Source organism: Mesoplodon bidens (assembly GCF_964165515.1).
Source record: "Mesoplodon bidens genome assembly, chromosome: 12".
Lineage (NCBI taxonomy): Eukaryota > Metazoa > Chordata > Mammalia > Artiodactyla > Ziphiidae > Mesoplodon > Mesoplodon bidens.
Genome location: NC_138168.1, coordinates 46,323,041 through 46,344,898, shown reverse-complemented (window position 1 = coordinate 46,344,898; position 21,858 = coordinate 46,323,041). Strand labels below are relative to the sequence as shown.

Here is a 21,858-nt window from a genome sequence, read left to right as displayed (position 1 = left end):
TGTTAAACCTTAGCTGTAGCTCTCAACAGTGATAGCTCTCAATTGACCTAATTACAAAATCTAATGTTAAAATACGTAAGAAGGGAAATCAAAGAAGAGGATTTTTTTTTTTTTTTTTTGCTTTACGCGGGCCTCTCACTGTCGTGGCCTCTCCCGTTGCGGAGCACAGGCTCCGGATGCGCAGGCTCAGCGGCCATGGCTCACGGGCCCAGCCGCTCCGCAGCATGTGGGATCTTCCCGGACAGGGGCACGAACCCGTGTCCCCTGCATCGGCAGGTGGACTCTCAACCACTGCGCCACCAAGGAAGCCCAAGAGGATTATTTTGCTTTCTGTTTGTTCGTGCGTCATCTTTCACATCTCCCAACCGCCACCTCCAACCAGCCAGGCGAAGGCACCACATGGAATAGTAATGAATGACTGTAGAAGCTGAGGATGTTTTGTTTTGCTCACCGTTGAAGTAGGAATAATAATAGTGCCTACTTCAAAGGCTTGTGAGAATGAAGCATAAAGCACAGTATCTGACACATGGTTAGTCCTCAGCAAAAAACTATAGCTGCTGTTATTATTTACTTTGCAATTCATAAAAATAGGATGGACAAAATAGAGAGCAAGGAAGCCTGCCAGCTTTTTTTAAGGACATTATCCACATGATTCTTGGAACAAGATCAGGCTCCAGCCCAGAGCCAAGAGCTTTCTGTTTTCAGTGTGTCTTCAGCATGACTGTGCGAACCTACATCACTTCCAGCGATAATGGGAGTATTGGAGCCAAAATGACCAGTTCAGAGGACAGGCCGTGTACAATGACAAGGGAGGAGCTGACCCAGATAGGGTGTTTCAGGTCATCACAACAGTGTTTGTACCTGGTTTTCATAGCGAATTGCAACAGCTGTACAGGAGAAGGCAGAATAAGTATTTGGGGTGTCATTTGAGATCTTTTGTGATTCTTCTTTAAACAGTTCCACAGAGTAAGGAAATAGAGTTTTTAGAATATAAGACTTTCAAGATAACTCCCTTCTTTCCTTACCTTTTGCCTCTGTGCTCAATAAATCCATTGGCTGGAGCTCATCAGCTCTCCTTGAAGCTTCCAGGTATCACCTCTTGGGTGAACAAAACTCAAATCACACCGAGTCGTTACTTGGCACTCTCTTTGAGAACTGGTGATTCTCACAATACTTTCAAATCCCTTCCTTTCTCTGCTGAACCCCCGCCCTCAGCTTACTGAAGTGCCGCTGGCCTGGAAAGTATTGACAACGAGGAGGGAAACCGATATAGACTCTTAGGCTGTGTGCAGCCCTCTGTGGACCCCCTTTAGTTTTCTTAAGAATATTCTAGTGTCTAAATTATCTGTCTCACCGTTCATCCTGAGTACCTGGATTCTCCGTGAGTTGACATCTCTCTTTCGGGGGCCATTGTTCATCTGCTCCTGTGATCAGAACCTAGAGCGCTAAGACAGTTTATAAGGGGTGGTCTCTCTTGTTCTTCCTGATTTGCCTGAAGTTCTACCCTGTTGCTGACAGAGGATTCTGAAGGCAAAGGCGACTCACAGTCAGTGCCTGACAGCGTGGAGAGCAGCAGCCACTTCGCCTGACCTGCACGCCCACACCTTTCCATTATGCTTTGCCTCTGGTAGGCAGTTGCATCTCTGTTGAGCAAAAGAAGGGGCTGTTAAACACATGCCAAAGAGTGGTATCTTCATACCTTAGAATACTGCTCAGCAATGAAAACTACAATGAATAAAGCAATAAAAACTACACTACTCAGCAATCATGAACTACTGAAATGTACATTATCATGAATACATGTCAAAAATGAATAGACGCAGAAAGTGCATCCTGTAAGATTACATTTCTGTGAAATCCTGGACCAGGATCTATGGTGGTAAAAGTCACAACTGTGGTTGCCTGAGGTGGGGTTGACTGCCAAGGGGCACTGACAGCTCTTTCTAGGGTGATGAAAATGTTCTCCCTCTTGATGGGGGTTTAGGTTACACAGGCATATACATTTGTCAGAACTCATTGAGCTGTATGTCCATCTAAGATCTAGACATTGTACTGTGTGTGAAATATACTGAAACTTTAAAAGAAACTATGGAGAAAGAGGGAGGGAACTGAAAAATTCATCATACTTGCTAAACCTCCCCCAGTGATTAGAAAGTCTCTTTTCATTTCTGAGATATTTCTTCCAAGCTGGCTACTGGGTAGCTGTTCATCACCCCTTTTTGTACCAGGCGCTTAGTGTGGTAGCAGTTTCCTGTTGCTTTTGGTTTCTTCTTGGTGCCACACGCACAAATGGTCAGCCACACCTCAGAAGCATAGGGACTTCCTTTTCATGAAGATTGTCCTAGATCGTGAGGGAAAAGTCGTGCAAGGGAGATTTATTACTTGAAGACTATTTTTTGGAAGGCATATATTTACGATTCGTTGTGTTAATTCGGAAGAGTGCTCTTGAACCAGAACTCTTTCTGAAGTTTCCTGTGTTGTGAAATGCAGACATTTACATTAAATTTTAAATCTGTTACTCACCCCTCAGCCTCTCCCTCTGGTCCAGCCTCCCTGCCTCTTAAGAAATCTTTCCGAAATACAAATCTATTATGTAACTCTTGCTCAGAAACCCGGATGGCCTCCTCCCTCTTTCTCATTTAGGACCCCGCCTAACTTTCCAGTTGCCCACCTGCACTCTTGGCTTTTGTCCCATCAAACAAGGCTGCTGCCTGGAATGCTCCTTCCTGGATCTGTGCCTTGTCAGAGCCGTTCCTCAGCCTGGGGAGCATTTAACCCACCCTGCTCCTCTACCTGTCCTTCCTCTGAGAACCTGTCCTAGCTTCCTTGGGGTAGGAGTGACCCATGTGTCCGAGCTCACAAGGTACCACCATGTGTGTTTCTCCAGGAGAGCACACTTGCCACATTGGAGAAGAACAAATTCTTTCCATGTCCACCTTCTCCCACTGGTTGGATACTCTTCAATGATGGGAATGCATTTTGCATCTTTGTATTCTGAGCACACTGCTGGGTACATAGTATCGATCAGAAATGGTGGTTGGATAGGTGGATTGATTCATTCGCTCATTCATCTATTCATTTACTCATTCAGCACTGCAGCAGTCACCTTCTTTGTGAGACCTTGGAAGAGGAGACAAATAAGGACCAGAATGTCCCTAGCAAAAGCAGTCTTTCTGAGACAGCGTTACAATATTCTAGTCCTGCTCTCTTTGCTTGCTTTTTCCAAGTGGTAGCAAGAACCTGATGATACTTTCTGCCTGGGTTGCACTTTCTACCTCTCCTCTGCATGAGGGGTTTTCTACCAAGTTCTAAGAAAGAGAATTATAATATACCACTAATAATGTAAACCAGAGCTGGAAAAAAATGAAAACATAATACAAATATCACCTAACAATAAATTCACTTTTTACAATTTCTAAATACCTTCACGTATATCACTTAGTTTTTTTTTTTTATTATTATCACTTAGCTTTATCTTCACAGAAATCCTATCAATGAAATAGGGAGGGGTAATTGTTCCAGCAGGCAAATGAGAAAACTGAGGTGAAATAAAGGCCAGATGATTTGCCCAAAGTCACACGTCTGGTTAGTGATAATGCCGAGACCAGAATAGAAGTCCATGTGTTCCCACCAGGCTGGGAGAGTGTTCAAATGTACGAGTTCCCAGGAAGATCAAATAATTGCTGGAAAAGCACTTCCTATCTCCAACGAAAACAGATCTTTCCAGCTGAGTGCCCTCCCTAAGGCCTGAAGAGTATCATCTGCCAAGTAGCTATTCTTTTGTCTTCTGCATGAGCTACCCAAGGCTGAGGGCTGCTGTGAAATCCGGGAGAATCAAGAGCGGCCACACGCTGCCAAAACACACTTGAAACTTATAGAATCGGTAACTGTCAGGGTAAATAGAAATTAGAGAATGCCTTTTCTTAAATTCTTGCTGAGACACAGGTATGGAAACTAATGCAGATATGGAGCTTTGTCACCTGTGCCTGCGTGTGTGTGTAAGTGCGCGTGTGTGTGTAAGTGACAAGACAGCTATTTCTGGGAGGCCACTGTAACATTTAAGAGCAAACATTTAACAGTAGGATAAAGGCTGCTGAGTCTGCATTTGCAACTGCAGCTGCATCATTGCTCTGGGGAAGGCAGGATGGCTATTCTCCAACTAGTCAAAGTAGCGAGAGTCAGGAACAAAAAGAGAACTTAGTCATATTTAATAACGCACAGTCCGATCTCATTCCCATGTTAGAAGGTTACCACAGGGACAGCTCATTGGCTTTGAGACCAGGGTTCATTCCATGAGATCTTTCAGACCTTCTTTTTTCTGTGATAAATAAAATCCTATGCATTTAACTGAGAATGAAAGAGCCAGCTCTTTTCAGACATTGATAAATGAGTGGCTGTGATTTTTGTCTGCCTTACTGATTTGCTGCACAGAGGGGACTACAGTCACTCCAGATTTGAAATATATTCATAATTGTGTTAGAGCAAAGTTGCCTTTGATATCAAATTTTAACTGCTCTTAGGTATCCATCTCTGGGATCCTCTTGCCTTTTTTTTTTTTCTTTTTCCTACATCCACTGTACCCTGTTCCCTCTTTCCTACTTACCTTTCTTTCAAGGTCTCCACTAGCAAGCTTTGTTAGCCAAAATGTACTGATATTTCACTGGTCACAGTTAGAAAATGAGCTTCTGAAAAAAAGAGACACCTGTGGCCCTTGGAGAGGGCATGGGAAGGGCCTGGTCCTGTGAGCTGTCTTGGTTGAAGCCCTCATTCCTCTGATCCTACAGGCAGAATTACACAGAAAGTTTTTATTTTCACGTAAAACCTATTTATGCAGCTGCTTCAGGGATCTGGAATAAAACATATGGGGGGAAATCCTGAAGCGAAATAAGAAATACAGAGAGACAGATAAAACCACATTTTTTGTTGTTGATCCTGAAATAATCCACTGATACTTAGCCTTAATTTGGAATTCTGGTCAAAACCATGATGTTAAAGAATGTCATCAAATCCCTTTGCAATCACAGTATTTACAAAAGCTTTCTCATACTTGGATCAAGTGTGACCATAATGTAGGACAAATTGTTAACTTGTTGCTTGTGTGGGTGTTGTAGGTGTTGTGACCTTGTCACCAAGACTTTCTTGTTCCCCAGTCATTTCCTCATCAATAAAAAGAAAGGGAACAATCACTAGTTTCTAGTTTATTTTTGACCTAAAATGGTAATTCTAGTTTATTTTTGACCTAAAATGGTAAGCGGTACATTCCCATATTTGTATCTGGCTTTTGGCCTTTGATTTCAAATCTGATTCTTCAGTGGGACAGCTCTGTTCAGCCACAAAGTCTGTTAGGTTCTTGCACCACAGAGCATGTGTGAATTCTTCCCTGTGTTGGAAGCTGAGATCGATGATAAATTCTCCCTCTGCCACTTATCTCACAGATGACTTGCAGTGAGCCAGGCGTCGACTCAAATCATCTTTACTCTGGGCCGACTCAAATCATCTTTACTCTGGGGTTCTGGGGTTGAAAGTTCCCAAAGGTTATGTAAATGAATAAACCCATGAATAAACCCTGGCTTCAGGCCCAGACGAAAGGTTGGCTGTTAATACTGGTATATACACCTTCCGTATCGCTGGGAGAGTGACATCATGTTACCATTGCTTGGGGGTGTTTGTTTCTACATTGGGAGGCGTTGATTTGCCTCTCTGAACACCACAAGTGACAGCTTTTCATTCTGTTCTCGAGGCTGGAGAATAAGCATGGACTTTATTATCAGAGATGTAGATTTGAAATCTGACCCCAGCACTTCCTAGCTGTGTGCTCTTAGGCAAATTCCTTAATCTCCCTGAGTTTAGGCTTTCTTCAGTAAAATGGATTAAACAAACAAAATGTAGATGCCTAGCACGATGCCTGGTGTAGCATAGGCTCTCAAAATTGTTTCCTTTCCTTCTTTTCAGTAGAAACTTCTGGGAGGAAGCCTAAAAGGGTTTCCTCTGAATTCTTCTGTTGAAGGTATTGTTCTAATCACTACCATTCCTACAAAAAGAATAAAACATCTCTAAGGGAGTCATGAGAAACAACATGGCTTAGCCTCATGGTTCTCAAAGTGCGGCCCCAGACCAGCAGTTCCGGAATCATCCAGGCACTTGTCAGAAATGCAGTTTCCCAGGCCCCACCCCAAAGTCACTGACGCAGAAACTTTGGCAGTGAGGCCCCTCAGCCTATGTATGCACAAGTGTTCCAGACCATTCTCAAGTGAAGTTTGAGAACCACTGGTGTCGTGAGAAGAACACCAGACTAGTTTCTTACGTGTTCTGCTACTTAAGCCAGCAGCCATTTCTCCAGGCTCGGCCTCAGCCACCTCATCTCTGGAATGAGAGGTGGGATTGAACCAAACATCCTCTGAGATCTCTTCCAGTTCTGGCATCTTGTGGTTCTGGTCTCAATCCAGCTGTATCAGGCAACATTTTCTTAGTGACCATACTCTAAAAAATAGAGGGAAAACAACTTTGTTTTCATTATTTCCAAAGTAGCACATTATTGTTGTATAAAATGAAAACAAGCAAGATGAAGAAATTTAGAACCATCCAGAATCTCTGTATCCAGAGATGTTCTTTTATGCTGTGCTCTCCCAGTCCTTTTTTTTTTAATGTGAATGCACATGTATATATCCTACGGTCATTCAGCATCCGTCTACTGGGTGTCTGCCCTGTGCCAGACATAGTTTGGGGCCCTGTGGGTACACAGTAAACAGGAACAGCCCCCATGGAGCTTTCATTCTCATGGAGGGAGGTAGAGAGTAAACAAGAAAATAAATAATTAAATAAGGTTACTTCTGAGCGTGTTAAGTGCTATGAAGGAAATAAAACCGAGTGATATCATAGAGTGACAAGGCAGTGGCCAGTTACGCGTTGACGCCGGGAAAAACCTTTCTGAGAAGGTGACATTTGAGCTGAGACCTGACTCCTGGGAAGCAGCCAGCTGTGTGGGAATTTGGGGGAAGAGCATTTCAGGCAGTGGGAAAAGCTTGTGCAGAGGCCCTAAAGGCAGCCCATCTGGCTAGAAAAGAGGCATGAAAGGGAGGCTGTAGCAGAGGAGGCCAGACAGATAGGCAGGGGCCAGAGCAGGGATGGCTGTGTAGCTTTAAATTTATTCTAAATGTAATAGGAATTCATTTTAAGACTAGGAGTGACTTTAAAGAAAAGTATATCACTGTGATTGCCGTGTAGAGGATGGATTATAGTGGAGGAGAATGAAAGCAGAAGTAGGAGCATATGTCTATGTAGTGTTTTGTAACTTGTGTATTTCCCTTGACTTTGAATCGTGAACATTTCCCAAGATTATTGATATTTTGCCACATTATCACTTTTAATGGCTGCATAGGAATCTGGTGTGATACCATACTTTGTTAATCCCCTGTGGTGAGTACCTAGATTGTTTCCAATTCTTTATTATCATGAATAACACTGTGAGTGTTGTTAAATCTCTTTGCACATCCTTATTGTTTGCTTAGGAAAACTCCTGGAAGTACAAGTCTTTGGCCAACAGTAGGCTGCATTTGAAGAGTCTTTCTTCAATCTATTGGTTAGTTTCCTCTATAATTTTGTAATTGGGCATCCTCCAGTCACTTAACACTTTAGCTGATGAACTTTCATCAGGCTGGGACCAGAGAGGGGCAAATGAGACACCCTCCTACAGCACATAATTTAGGGCATCCCCCCAAAAAACTTAGAAGTCAAGATAAATAACATCTCAACGCAGTCTTCTTTATCCTGACTGCTGAGCTTTATGGCTTCTCTTTAAACTTTGCTCCCAGGTCAAGTGCCTCACTCCATCTTAGACCTGACCCTTGAGCTTTTTCTATAGGAAAAATATAAGCAAGGAATGATTTGTCTCTGGGTTTGAGTCTGTTTTTACTTATGCTATTGCGGAGTGACATCACTAACTCAATTGTTAGCTACACAGTAACACTGTGTGCGTCCATTATTTTTCTCAAGTAAATGAGAAAATACAGATAAGTGACAGGCCATGGGTCTGAGATCCGTGTCCTTCAGTTAGGAGGCCTGAGGGTCAGTTGTCTTAAGCTCTGTACTTTTCCCGGCTCGTGAATGGCTGTGATCAGGTGTGTGCTTCGTGGTCCTGTTCAACTGCCCTGTGGGTTGTAATCAGGAAGGCTGCGTGGCTCCAATGCAGGATTCGCCAGGAGCCCGTTGGGTGTCTAACTAGCCTGACCTTATGGGCCCAGCAGTGGCCAGTTATTCTCTTTGTTCTGCTTTCGTTCTCTCTACCTTCTCAGGAGAACTGGAGGACTCAAAGTTAGCATGGGAGTTTATTTTTCTTTTAATGTAACAGAAAAGAGCAATTGGCCAGAATCCAAAAGTGAAAACTCTTCAAGTGACCAAATAAGTTTTCAGTTCCATATTCTGGTTTCCTTGTCTGCATTGCCACTCCCAGACCCTGGTCTACACCCAGAAGCCAGGAGCATTTTAGACTTCTCTCGGCGAAGAATTGAGGACACGACAGAACCTCTGTGTGTTGCAGGAGCCGCTGTCCTCCCACCTCTCAACCTCAGGGCTGTGTGCTCGCGGCATCACTGACCTTGGATGCACAGACCTCTCCCACGGTTTGTGTTAGCCTCACAAGGTTCATGGGCTGGGCAGCCCCTCACACCACAGAGCCGGGGCCACTGTCAACGCTCTGGGGAGTATGCAGGCACTGCCAAGCAAAGTGTCTTTTTCCTCTGTCATTTCCTCCTTTTCATTCCTGAATCCAGTGAGCCTATTTGCAGCAAACAATAAGTGGTGGGCACATAGGTCAGTGGGTATATGGTTAGCAGGAACGATCGCCATCAGCAAAAGCCACAGTCCAAAAACAGTCGACCCAAAATGTTGCAAAGCCACATCCCTCCAGATCATCCAGTTCTGGTCAGAGGGTTCATGTCTAATCTGGCTGGCAGAGTCCCCTGCTCTTACCACAGCATAGGTAAAGGAGAAGGCCCAAGTGACTCTTGCTCAGGTGAGTTTGAGATGGTGGCCCTCCCAGCATCTAGCATCTGATTGGGTCCAGCAGCCCCACTGGTCTGTGAAGGTTCCTGTGTATCAGGAGAGATCCTGCGGTCAGGTGACTCAGGCCCTGTGGCTAAATGGTGTGACGGGAGATGCTGATGATGCTTCACGGAGCCACGGAAGTGATCCATGAGGAATCAGCATATGGCCGCCCCAAACCCACCTGTTCCTTATTCCCTTTAAGCTGATTTCATAGCAGTCCAGGCCAAGAAACTGCCAAGAATGCCAGGGCTTTCAGAACTATCCCTTCATGGTTTTGAGGAAGTCGTGGAGCTGAATATAACCTCTTTTCTCCTGAGATCCATGTACTTTTCTCTGTGATTTGTGTCATCAGAGTAGGGCTTCTGAAAAGTCTGTGCTTGAACATTATATCAATATTTAGGTGAAAATTAGCTTATTACATGCAAAAATTGCTGTTCAACTGAAGTGCCTTTGTTTTAGTGACCCCTGAAACTGGGGTCACTAAATTGATGGTATGATTCAGACTGAGATTTTTAACCCAAGAGTTACACTAAAAGCTCCTGTTTCTCTCTAAAAGATAAGCAACCCTCCATCCCCACCTTCCAACTAACATTAAATAACGTGAATATCTCTGACTGTTGTCATTCCTTTTGGAAACTCTAGGCAGTAGATTATTTCTTGAGTTGAAACCAAGTAAAGCTTAGGCAGAAATTCAGCTTTCTCCCATCTTAATTTCCTTTTTTATTTTCTTTTAACTTCTATCAGCATAATTCATTTTGTTGTCTACTCAGTTAAACTAGTTAAATGTTATCCCTAATCCACGGCGAGTCGTTTGGCCATGTGACTGATCACCAGTGATGGCAGACTGGCAGTCCATCTCCTGGGCTGCCAGGAAGTCAGTGGATGTCATTTGCACCTGGGGTACAAAGTCATGACCTGAGAGAGCCCCCAGGCTTCAGTATGCCTCCTGTCCTCATATACATGTGCCTGTTACATCTACAGCTTACTGAGCACCTACTATGTGGCCAAATAATGGTCTAGGTGCTGTCTACTAATTTGAACCATATGAAATTGATGTTTTTCTTTCTTTAGATCAAAGGTGATCAGGTATCAGGATAGCTTCCTATTAGTAATTAATAGTAGAGTATATCTATTCTTATTTTAAAAATTGGCATAATCTACATTTTACAGGGCAGAAAGCAGAATAATTTTGGTGACCCACTCAAGATATAAACGATTCCCTCACTCATGGCTTTCTACCCTCTGACACCCTGAGGTAATGAGAAGTGAGGAGGAAGAAGAGGAGAGGAGTGGAAGGAAATCCATCTCAGAACTGAAGGAGTGGAATTAAAACCATTAAAAGAAAAATCACTCCTGTCTCTCTCCCACGTGCCTAAGTAATGGACTGCCCAGCCTGGGCCTCCCCTGAGAGGGTCCTGGCTGGGCAGAAGGCAGGCAGCTCCAGCAGGGACCACAGCAGCCCACGGGAGACAGAACCCTGGCAGGGCTGTGGGCATAAGGCCTAGTCCTGCGGAGGTGGGCTCTGTGCGGCCTCCCTGAGACCCAGTCCAAGCTCCGTTTATATTTACATCAGCCTGTCCCCGTGACTTCCTCCCAACCGGCATCTTGCCAGAACCTCACATTATTATGAGTTGGTAATTTAAGCAAAACAAATTGCCTCCGCCCTCAGTACATAACTGATGCTGAATAACAGGGCAGGTTTCAGGTGCCCAGAGGAATCTGTATCGCTGTTGACACCTTGGAGATTTTTTTTTTTTTTTACATCTTTATTGGAGTCTAATTGCTTTACAATGGTGTGTCAGTTTCTGCTTTATAACAAAGTGAATCAGCTATACATATACATATATCCCCATATCTCCTCCCTCTTGCGTCTCCCGCCCTCCCACCCTCCCTTAAATCTAAAAGAACAATAGCTATATGGTAATCGGTACTTTGGCCTGGGGACATTTCAGTTTCAAAATAGGAAGATTATGGGAAGAGACCAGCAGAGGGAGACCTTCTAGCCAGTCTGTGCACTTTCTCCATTTGTCTTTAGAGATGATGGAAGCCATTCTTGGCATCAGGAGGAGGAATGAATGGAGGGGAGGGCGACAGAGGCACCGTTACACACCCTCCCTGAACGAGAGCAGCCAGCGCCAGGAGGAAGGCGGGGGCAGCTTCACACAGGAAGGCAGAAAGTTCCCTTCGCTTCTTTAGAAGAGGTTCATTATCTCACTTCCTGCCCATCATCATTTGAAAGTGTTTATTAAAGGCCAGGTTACACCAGGCGTTGCACTTGTGTTGGACTCAGTTCACCAAGGATCACAAGCACGATGCCTGAGGAAAGGTGTTCACTGAGAGGATGCGCCACCTGTGTGTGAAAGAAAAACTGTGGCTCTTTACCTAGGCTCACGCCTCAGCCTTATCTCCTGAATCGCCTAGGAGCTTCCTCATTCCTGGCAGGGAACACACATTCAGAGCAGCCTCCTGATGGGGTGGGCGATTCAGGGCTTTCTGCTGGACATGAAGATGATGATGATAGTCATGATGATGATGCTGCTGGCTCCAAGCACCTCACAAGCCAAACCTCGCCCAGGCAGCCAGGGGTGATAGAGAAGGAGGAGGAGGAAACAACGGTGAATTTGCCCAGATCCTCAGGCTCTAGCTGTCTTTGACCAGGGATCCGCACCCCGAGGATAGTCCCACAGCCATCAGGCTTGATGTGCCTCTCCCCATCACTCCTCCCCCAGGAGCTTTCCTGTGGCTGCAAACACAGGTCTTAGGGGGACCCAGCTCCAAAAACAGATTTGAGTTGAAATTATAAACCTTCAATCCCAGACCCTTGCAGCAGAGTGAGGCCCACACATCACCTGTGGATCTATAACAATACAGGTTCCTGGGCCTCCCAGACCTGCAGAGCATACATAATCCCTAGTTCATGTAGGCATGTTTCTTTAGGGTATTTGTCTAGGAGTGGAATTGCTGCTTGTCAGATAGATGCATTTTCATCTTCACTAAATAATGTAAAGTTGTTTCTCCAAAGTTGTTGTACCAATTTACTTTCCACCAGCAGTCTATGTGAATTCTGTTGTTCCTCAATTTCACTAGTACTTGGTATTGGAAGACTGAAAATTCTGCCAATAGCTTTACCCCTTTATGTTGGAGTTACAGTACAGAAATGAAAGAGGAGTTTCGGGGGTAGGTTTGGTTTGGTTTAGTTTGGAAATGCGGGTTGCTTTTGTCACCTGGCCTAAGTGAGAAAGAAAAGTGCTCTGCTACCAACAAGTGATAAAGTGGCTTGTTTTGCCAAGGGGAAGCAGGGTCAAAAGGAAAAGAGAGAGAAATTTATTTGACCCAGTTATCTTAAGCTGGAGAAGAGTCAAATGTCTGAGGCACAAAAGAAATAATTAAAAGAATGGCAGGGGGGATTAACCAGCAAGCATGTTAGAACAGAAACAGATTTAAAAGGGCTGAGGTAGAGTTAAGAAAAAGTTAGTAAACAGCTTAGTAGATTTGGAAGGCAGGAACTGGTCTAAATAACCAGTCCATTCTATAAGAGATACATAGATCCACTAATGTTTTTAGCAACATTTTAATTTTCGTAATGGAACCTATATAGAAAATGCAAATCTTAGAAGAGAGGCAGGATGGTTAGGAAATGGGAAGGGTATAAAGAGGAGTGCATTCAGGCAGTGTGTGTCCAGATTAAAAATGAAACCTGGTGGAATAGTGAACACCAAGGATGTATAGGCTGGTGATACACAGGACAATTGTTGTTTTCACCTGGGCTGCTAATCAGCATGTCGGGTCAGCCTTTGTCAAAAAGAATTACACAGGGCTCATTCCAAACGTGTACCGTTGTGACTCGCTGAGGCCATTTGAGTCGTACTGAACCAGAACTGGGGCCGAGCACGACGCCACACTTGGGTCATCATTACCTGAAGTCTATAAAGCAGCTCCCCAGGAGCTCGGTGTGAACACTGGGGACAGGCCAGTTCTGCTTGGCACTGGGACAGATTACTGCTGCTCAGAGCTGCCGATGGATGACCATCGCTGGTGGACGAACAGAACTTTCCATCCCCTGACCATGGTGAGCCTGTAGATGTAAGCAGAGCTGACATGGCTAAAACATGGGCCATCTTCTGACATTAGCCCAAAGAATTTGTTCATATTACAAATTTCACGTAAAACAGAGATATACCTGCCACTTCTGCATCATGATAAAGACAATCTTGTTTGACTTGATGGAGTAAACTGTCCAAAGTTGGAGGGTTTGGTGGGCCCCTGTTTCCCTACACTCCCCCACACCTCTAACCTTAGCACCTTCTTCAGGCTCCTCTTGTGGATATCGGAGGACATTGTTGGATATTAGCTGTCACATACCCTTTTTAGTGGGGAGTTGTTGTCTTTCTCCAGATGTCTTGCATTGCAGATGTCTGTCTATCACTGTTGTCTGTTTTGTCATTTTTAGACAAACTTCTACACAGCTGCAGTACAAGCCTCCAGCCCCAAGAGATCTTGGGGTTCTTTCTGTGACAGGGCTCTCAGAAAATGTAACTTACACAGTCCCATATAAATTGCCTCTGCAGCAATATGGATTCAGATCTTTATTCTTACATGCAACAAAAGCTACAGCTTTGCTACAGTCGGGGATGATTTGTGAGGAATGAATTATGCATAGACAGGTAGCTAGAATGGATAGAGTTGTTTGTCCAGGTGAGGAAGTCACATCTTACTCAGATGCCTCTCCATCTACCTGTGTGCAGTCCCTTCCCACTCTTGACTGGCTGTGTGGCTCCCCTGTGCTGCTTTTCTCTTCCCTGTTCCAGTATGTGTCTACCAAGACCCAGCTTCATCCCACTTAATACGGGACAAGTATCAGCTGGATAATGTACACATGCTTTAGCCTGCTAGCCCATGGCTAGGAGTATATATCTTAGATTCAGCCAGATCTGGGTTAAAATCCAAGTCAACTTAGCTGTGAGTCCTTGGGCAAGTAACTTGACCTTCCTACACTTATTCCCCCATCTGTAAAGTAGAGCCAATGATAATAATACCCAGTTTACAGGCTGCTGATGGATCAAAGGAGATAATTTGCTTATTGCATGTAGCAAAGCCTCGGGTACCATAGTGAGCACTCCGTAGAACAGACATGTAGTTGTTTATGATCTGGCTTCATTTCTAGCTACCTTCCCAGCTGCACACATCCATTCCATTCAACTGTAAGCTCCTTTTGAGCAGGAGAGGCCTGGCTCCTTCACTCTGAAGCCCAGAGCCTCGCAATATGCCTGGCAGGTGTTTCAGTGCTCTGTAAAACTAGGACCAAATCAAGTCAGCCCCATGAAGCCGTGCTGTACCACACCTCTGCTCTTCACATGCTGCCCACCTACTCCTCCCCCGGCCAATGTCCAGTCACCTTCACAGCCGCCAACCTGGATGATTTCGGGCTCTGCCCGCACTCTCTCCCCAACCCAGTCCTTGATTCACTTGCTTATCTCCCTCCTAAGTATATATAAGCTCCTCGAAGGCAGGGCCTTATTTACTTGACTCTATCTCCACAGCGCTTGGCACAGTGACTGTCACTTAAGGAAGATCAGAATGTGTTTGCTGAACAAAGGCTGGAGGTAGGGCTGAATGTAAATAAAAGGATGTGCGCAGAGCGACAAGAATGCAAGGGAGAGGAAACAGCTGAAAACTGGTGATTTGTTACTAGGGTGATTTCTGAGTAACTTTTGTTTGGGAGGATGGGAGAAGTTTTGTTCTTATTTCTGTTTTCTTCTTAGCTTCATCTTCAGCAGCTCAGGAAGAGAACAGCTGTACTTAGCAACCCTAGGGTAGAGCCAGAGAGAAATGGAGCTGCTGTGTGGCAAGGGAGGAGGTGGGTTAAGACCAAAGCAGGGCATCAGTGCCTGAGCTGCTTGAGCCAGATCATGAGTTACTCTTCATTTTAGCAACAAAGGAGGACATAGTCGGGTCTTCTGAAAACCACAGTAAGAAAGAGTACTTTAAGCCATAGTGTAAAAAATAAAATAAAAACTATAGGACATAGCAATGCCCAGCTCCTATTACATCAGTAAAACTCTCATAATATGCATATTTATGCTGCAGGCTCTGGCCATGGCAGGGGGACATCTGAGCATTTATAGACAAACCTGACCACGTGGTGAGGTCCCTCTGTGAGTCCCCATCATTGATAAGATTCAGCCTAGGGCTGAGGAGAGTGAAGAGCTGTGCTGGGCCTGTCTGGGGGCTCGGTTCTGCCTGAATGTGTGCAGGAGGGCTCTGGGCTCCTTCAGGAATGTTAGGCTTGGTATGAACCCTGACAGCTGCTTGTCAAAGCCTTGCTCGACTGATGAGGAAACCGGGCTCCACAGTGTTGGAGTGACGTGCTCCACACCACATGGCTACTCAGCAGCCTTGTCCCAGGCTATGCCACTGCTTCCAGACCTTCCCTGAACCAGGGGCCTGGTGTTCCAGGACCAAGACACCCTGGAGACTAGGGAACCAGTCCTAAGCTAGATCACTTGAAGAAAAGCGCACTTAAAGAGCACTTTAAGCCATAGTGGGAAAAAAAACAAAACAAAAAACCTGTAGGACAAGGCAGTGCCCAGCTCCTGTCACATCAGTAAATCTGTCTTTTAATGAGGAACAGAGCGTGCTTCTCAAAAGGCAACATGGGGTAATTAGATCCAGGTCCTACTGACTGGGTGACTCTGGGAAAGTTACTTAACTTCTGTGAGCCCAAGCTTCCTTACTGTGAAATACCCTTTCAAGGTTGTTCTGCAGATTGAATGAAATACCATATGTGAAGTACCAGGAAGAAAATAAGTTATTAATAAATGGTAGCTACCGTTACAATTCATTTTGGTTGTTATCCTACTAACCTGCCTTAATCCAAGTTTAACTGTCAGTATCAAAGGAGGTCAGAAGCTCTTACTGGCTTTAGAGTCTGGGGCAAAAGCAAACAAGTATTCAACAGAGCCTCCCTTTACCTCTATGTTAGATTTACTTCCTCCTTGTGTTGGGGTACAGGCCACCTGTTACAACAAGAAGACTCCGTCTCACTTCCCCCAGAAAATTAGTGGCTCACACAGGATGGATATTCATGCCTCTCTCATGTTACACTCAAGATCAGAGCTTTAGGGTGGTTGAAGCTGTGCTCCACAAAGCCATCCAGGGCCCAGGTTCCTTCTGTCCTACTGCCCTGCCATTCCCTGGTGGGTTGCCATCCTCTGCCTGGTTAATGCCAGTTTACCGGCACCACATCCACTTTCCAGCCCACAGGAAGTGGGAAAGACAATGGAGGGCAACCCACTCTTTCTTAAGGAATGCAAGAGTTGAGTATATAGCATCCACTGTCAACCAACTGGCCAGAATTAAGTGACATGGCCACACATAGCTGCAAGGGAGTCTGAACATTTTAGTCTTCAGCCTAAAACTCTGTTACTGTGGAAGAAGTGGGGTGGATTTGGTGGCACAGCTAGACGTCTGCCACACCCCCACCAGCTTTTATCCTGTCAGTAGGATACTTCTCCTCATTTATTTTCCGTCATGTAGATTTGGGCCTCTGTCCCTTCAGGCCTAGGGCAACCCTATCTGACACCAGAATCCTGCAAGCTCTCAGAAAAAGGGAAGATAAACAGCTGTGCTGTCATCATTAAGGAGATAACCTCAAGTTCAAGTACTCTGCAAGACAACACTGAGAAAAATCATAATCTGCCTCATGTATATGCCAAGCAAAAAGTCACTATTGAATTGCTTTACCATACATTTTATAATAGTGTTTATAAAATGTTTGCTGGTATATAAACTAAGTCTTCCCTTTTTGGATTTGTTAACATACATCTGACTGGATTTCACCTGCCAAGTAGGTCATCAACGAGTGATCTAGCCCACATAACCCATGTTCCTCCCATATAAAGTGGCCACAATTTGTCATCCCAAATACTGTTTTTATGGCTGCTGGGGAAAGCATCACTGACTGCCTTCAGTGGATTCCGTGTTCTCTTCCTGCTTGTTATCTCCCTCCTTTAATTTCCTTGTGTCTGTGTTGGTACTCAACTTGTGTTCATGAGTGAGACCTCTTGAGAAGGCTTCACTGAAGCAGGTACCACATAATCAACCAGCCTGGGCTCACCAGGGGTAAGGAATGTAAACTTAAGGGAAGTCAGAGACTGTCCTCATTTCCTTTAGGCGAGGAGGTGGTAGGAGGAGGCTGCCTAGAGGCGGTTGGCCTCTCTGCTCCCTTTGTTCCCGTCATCACTGTCACAGTTGTTCCTTGTCCCGGTTGAGGAATTAGAGAGGGGTCAGTTTTCTGACAGCTACTTTATCAGCATTCACACCAAAACAGCTGCCGAGAAGCTTTGAAATTCTAAACCACTGCAAGGGATGCAAAAGTTATGACTGCTGGTGTCGCTGATTCCTTGCAACTTGAGAAAGTGCCAACATAAAGATCCAGGGGAGGAGGGACCAGGCTTCATGTCCTTCTTCAAAGAAAAGGCGTCAGCCTCAGTTCCAAAAACAATGCAAATGGCCCCAACACCAAATTCTCAGGGCAGTAGATTTTGATGGGCTCTGACTTCATAACCAGATAAGTAATCGGTGGAAAGGGGAGGCGCGGTCAACACAAACATGAGCTCAAGGGCAAAAAGAAGAACAAAAATATGCTTATTCAAAGTCCATTCTGTTTCTTTAAAGGAATGGATCTTCTTGGCTGGAACTGGTCAATTAAAGGAAAAAAGAATTCACTGTTTTTTTAAAGGAGGAGGCCACATTTGCAGAATCATCTGGCAAGGAACCTCTGTAGAGACTGGAAAGATTGGCAGAGCTGGGTTTTGTCCGGCCTTGGAGAGTGAACCCCCTTGGCTTTCATTCTCTGCGTTGGTGGGGAGGGGGTGTTGATGACTCCTGTTCAAACAGCCGCTTTGTGCTAATGTGTCTTCTTGTGGCTCCGCCAGGTGACAGCTGACCCTTGGGCCCTTGGCCTTTTAAGCCCAGAAACCCAGTCTCTGCCTCTCTGGCCCAGATGTGACACTGACTTTCCCGTTTCTCTTTGGTGGTTCACGAATAGAAGCCCACATTTTTGTTTTTATTTTTGTTTTCCTGTGGTTGTTTTTATAGAACAGAGCCAAGGAGAGTGGAAAGAGGCTTAACTCTAAAGATCTACATTAGGAAGAAACATCTTTGTTGCATCTTTTGTGTTTCTGAAAAACTTCAGGTTGAATAAACCAATGCTGGTTACTATTCCATGCCCCGCTTGGATTGCCCCAGATTCTAGGGATTGTGGCTCAAAAGTCAAAGCATCAGAAGGCCAGGCTGAACATCCCAAAAGGAAAGGGTGAAGGCAACAAGATGAAAAGTGAGAGCAAAATACAGAATTTTTCTGCCTGGTGCCCTAATCAACGAGTCGCTTTGCCTGTAACAGGCATCCGAAGAACAACAGTAGTTTGCTTCATCCTCCACCCCTTCTCAGAGTCGTGCCAATGTGGGGTCTTCAGGCCCTCACTTACAGAGAGGTCCTCAGTAACCAGAGCTCCTTGGTTGGGTTTCAAGGGTGACCTGAACGAGTACTGTCATCCTGCGTTTACTGGGTTTCCCCAGGTACCCAGGAACGTGGGGCCCAGAGATTTCTCAAGAACCCACTAACCCAGCCACCCCACTCCTGATTCTACTCTCCCAGATTCTGCCACTTGCCACCTACATGGTCCTCTGAGTTGATTATATATCACAGCTCTGCTTAATCTATGCCCCTAATTAGGTTTTTACGGGGGTTCTATGTGCTTTCACCACCCACTCTCAGCTCTGCTCCCTCACTGCCTACTTCCCAGCACAGATGTGATGAAAACACACTCAGAAGTCCCTCTGTCCTTTGGTACCTCTTATCTTGACACTTTCTGGAAGGAGAGGTTGCCTCTTAACAGGCTTGAGAATCAATCACTTTCTCTACCTCTCTTAAGTTTTCAGTTCACAATGCATACTTCATCATTGTATGGTTGTTACCAACTTATATACAAATTCCAACTTATATACAAATTAAGTCAGTAATTGATAAGATTAAAAGGACCTTTCTTACTAACAAGTAAAGGTGATTTAGTCTCATTTTTAAAACTGGTGGATTCAGTATAGAAAATCTGAGAAATAAAGAAACAGAGAAGGAAGAACATCATTCATAGCATTATCCCCTACATACCACCAGCAAGCATCTTGGTATCTTTCCTTCCAAAGAATTCGCTAGGCATTTGTTATATACTCGCAATCATGTGATCCTTCTTAGTATAACAGGAAAATATTATAATATTTTCCATTAATTATAATATTAATGAAAAATATTATTTTCCATATTACTAATAAATTTTTGTAAGTATAAGTTTCAACTTGTGCTTAACTTTACATTATGGCCTTACAATATGCTTAGCCATTGCCTTCTTGTTAAATAATTAGCATATTTATAATTTTTCAAATTATAAATAACACTTCATAGGATCTCTTCATGTGTCTTTTTTTTTTTAAGTCTCTCTCTAGCACAGATTTAGACGTTAAAGAGCAGACCCATTTTTAAGATTTTTTGATAATATTGAAGTTGGTTTACAAAAAGTTGTACGTTAATTCCTGCTTCTATCAGCAGTGTATGAGAATAGTCATCACTATTGGGCAAACATCTTTTTAAAATGTTGTTAGTTTAGAAGTGAAAGTATCTCACTAATCTAAATTGTGTTTCTTTCCACTGAAGGGAAGAATATTTCACAAGCTGTTTTTTACATTGCCAATTCACATGCTTTCCCATTTACCAAATCTTAGAGTTTTCTTATCTATATAAGTTCCTTATATGTTAAAATGTTAACCCAAGAGAATTAAAAGCATATGTCCACACAAAAGCTTGTTCATGAATGTTTACAGCAGCACTATTCATAATAGCCAAGAAGTGGAAACAAACCACATGTCTATCAGCTGATGATTGGTAAGCAATAAGTGATATATCCATTCAATGGAATACTTTTCAGCCATAAAAAGGAATGAAGTACTAAGTCATGCTACAAACTGAACGAATCCTGAAAATGTTATGCCAAGCAAAAGTAGCCAGTCAAAAAAGCCATGTATTACATGATTCCATTTATGTAAAATACTCAGGGAGCTTCAAGATGGCGGAAGAGTAAGACGTGGAGATCACCTTCCTCCCCACAGATACATCAGAAATACATGTGCATGTGGAACGACTCCTACAGAACACCCACTGAACGCTGGCAGAAGACCTCAGACCTCCCAAAAGGCAAGAAACTCCCCCACGTACCTGGGTAGGGCAAAAGAAAAAAGAATAAACAGAGACAAAAGAATAGGGATGGGACCTGCACCAATGGGAGGGAGCTGTGAAGGAGGAAAGGTTTCCACACACTAGAAGCCCCGTCGCGGGCGGAGACTGTGGGTGGTGGAGGGGGGAAGCTTCGGAGCCGCGGAGGAGAGCACAGCAACAGGGGTGCGGTGGGCAAAGCGGAGAGGTTCCCGCACAGAGGATCGGTGCCAGCCGGCACTCACCAGCCCGAGAGGCTTGTCTGCTCACCCGCCGGGGCGGGCGGAGGCTGGGAGCTGAGGCTCAGGTTTCAGAGGTCGGATCCCAGGGAGAGGACTAGGGTTGGCAGCGTGAACACAGTCTGAAGGGGTTAGTGCGCCACGGCTGGCCAGGAGGGAATCCGGGAAAAATCTAGAGCTGCCGAAGAGACAAGAGACTTTTTCTTGCCTCTTTGTTTCCTGGGGCGCAAGGAGAGGGGATTAAGAGCGCGGCTTAAACGAGCTCCAGAGACGGGCACGAGCCGTGGCTAACAGCACGGACCCCAGAGACGGGCATGAGACGCTAAGGCTGCTGCTGCCGCCACCAAGAAGCCTGTGTGCAAGCACAGGTCACTCTCCACACCTCCCCTCCCGGGAGCCTGTGCAGCCCGCCACTGCCAGAGTCCCGTGATCCAGGGACAACTCCCCGGGAGAACGCACGGCGCGACTGAAGCTGGTGCAACGTCATGTCGGCCTCTGCCGCCGCAGGCTCACCCCACATTCCGTGCCCCTCCCTCCCCCCCGGCCTGAGTGAGCCAGAGCCCCCAAATCAGCTGCTCCTTTAACCCCGTCCTGTCTGAGCAAAGAACAGACGCCCTCAGGCGACCTACACGCAGAGGCGGGGCCAAATCCAAAGCTGAACCCCGGGAGCTGTGTGAACAAAGAAGAGAAAGGGAAATTTCTGCCAGCAGCCTCAGGAGCAGCGGATTAAATCTCCACAGTCAACCTGATGTACCCTGCATCTGTGGAATACCTGAATAGACGGCGAATCATCCCAAATTGAGGAGGTGGACTTTGGGAACAATGATATATATATTTTTTTCCCTTTTTCTCTTTTTGTGAGTGTGTATGTGTATGCTTCTGTGTGTCATTTTGCCTGCATAGCTTTGCTTTTACCATTTGTCCTAGGGTTCTGTGTGTCCGGTTTTGTTTTGTTTTGTTTACTTTTAAAATATTTTCTTAATTATTTTTTATTTTAATAACATTTTATTTTATTTTATCTTCTTCCTTCCTCCCTCCCTCCCTCTCTCCCTCCCTCCTTCCCTCCCTCTCTTTCTTTCTTTCTTTCTTTCTTTTCTCTTTTCTCCCTTTTATTCTGAGCTGTGTGGATGACAGGCTCTTGGTGCTCCAACAGGCATCAGGGCTGTGCCTCTGAGGTGGGAGAGCCAAGTTCAGGACACTGGTCCACAAGAGACCTCCCAGCTCCACGTAATATCAAACAGTGAAAATCTCCGAGAGATCTCCATCTCAACACCAAGACCCAGCTCCACTCAACGACCAGCAAGCTACAGTGCT

The 21,858-nt window shown here is 44.9% G+C and overlaps 1 protein-coding gene across 3 annotated transcripts in view; it reads left to right on the top strand.

The window, feature by feature from the left end:
- The window catches only part of FYN (FYN proto-oncogene, Src family tyrosine kinase), a 211,908-nt gene that overhangs the window by 121,435 nt on the left and 68,615 nt on the right, over positions 1–21,858 (top strand). Inside the window, exon 4 of one of the 3 annotated variants that reach the window (XM_081251239.1) lies at positions 20,149–20,287. The exons of the other annotated variants lie outside the window; for them this stretch is intronic. The gene's annotated coding sequence lies outside the window, so the exon portion shown is untranslated. The remainder of the gene's footprint in view (positions 1–20,148; positions 20,288–21,858) is intronic. 3 annotated transcript variants of the gene reach the window in all.